At 42.1% G+C, this 772-nt stretch overlaps 1 non-coding gene across 1 annotated transcript; it reads left to right on the forward strand.

The window, feature by feature from the left end:
* Positions 1 to 401: 401 nt before the first annotated feature.
* On the forward strand, positions 402 to 508 carry LOC141658015 (small nucleolar RNA R71). The gene has a single exon (XR_012548926.1). It is a non-coding gene; the product is annotated as a small nucleolar RNA R71 (small nucleolar RNA).
* The last annotated feature ends 264 nt before the right edge of the window (positions 509 to 772 follow it).

Here is a 772-nt window from a genome sequence, read left to right on the forward strand (position 1 = left end):
GTTCCCTACACTCACTTGAGTCATGACCCAAGGTTCCACAATTCTCACATATCCCGCTTGGGATTGATGAGGATGCCGTCATGGCATTGACATGATGCTTCGATGATTTTGAGTTTTCCTCAAGTCTAGCCATAGCTTGTTCAAACTTCAAGTTGATTGTGTCAATGTGAGCACTAAGTTGAGAACCCAATTGAGTAACGGTGTCCACTTCATACTTTCCTCCTCTAGTAGCCTTGCGAGGTCTACTATATTGTGAATTATGGACCGCCATTTCCTCAATCTTGTTCCATGTTTGATTGTCATCAACTTCGGTGAACATTCCATTTGATCCCATATTGAGAATGTTCCTTGAATCTTCATATAAACCATTCCAAAATTGTTGCACTAAAAACCATTCGCTAAGTCCATGGTGAGGACATGAGCGACAAATATCTTTGAACCGCTCCCAAGCTTCATACAAAGATTCTTCATCCCTTTGCTTAAAACCCGTAATTTGAGCTCTTAGCATATTGGTCTTTTCCGGTGGGTAGAATTTTTTGTAGAAAGCTAGAGCTAGCTTCTTCCAAGAATCTATTCCAAGGGTGGCCTTATCAAGGCCCTTCAACCATTGCTTTGCGGTGCCGATTAACGAAAAAGGAAATAAGACCCATCTTATTTGGTCTTGAGTCACGCCGTTTGAGAGATAGCTTCACAATAATCACAAAAGGTTTCCATATGAGAATGAGGGTCCTCACTAGGCATTCCCCCGAATTGGCTCCTCTCAACTAGTTGG

Source organism: Silene latifolia, chromosome 5, assembly GCF_048544455.1.
Source record: "Silene latifolia isolate original U9 population chromosome 5, ASM4854445v1, whole genome shotgun sequence".
NCBI lineage: Eukaryota > Viridiplantae > Streptophyta > Magnoliopsida > Caryophyllales > Caryophyllaceae > Silene > Silene latifolia.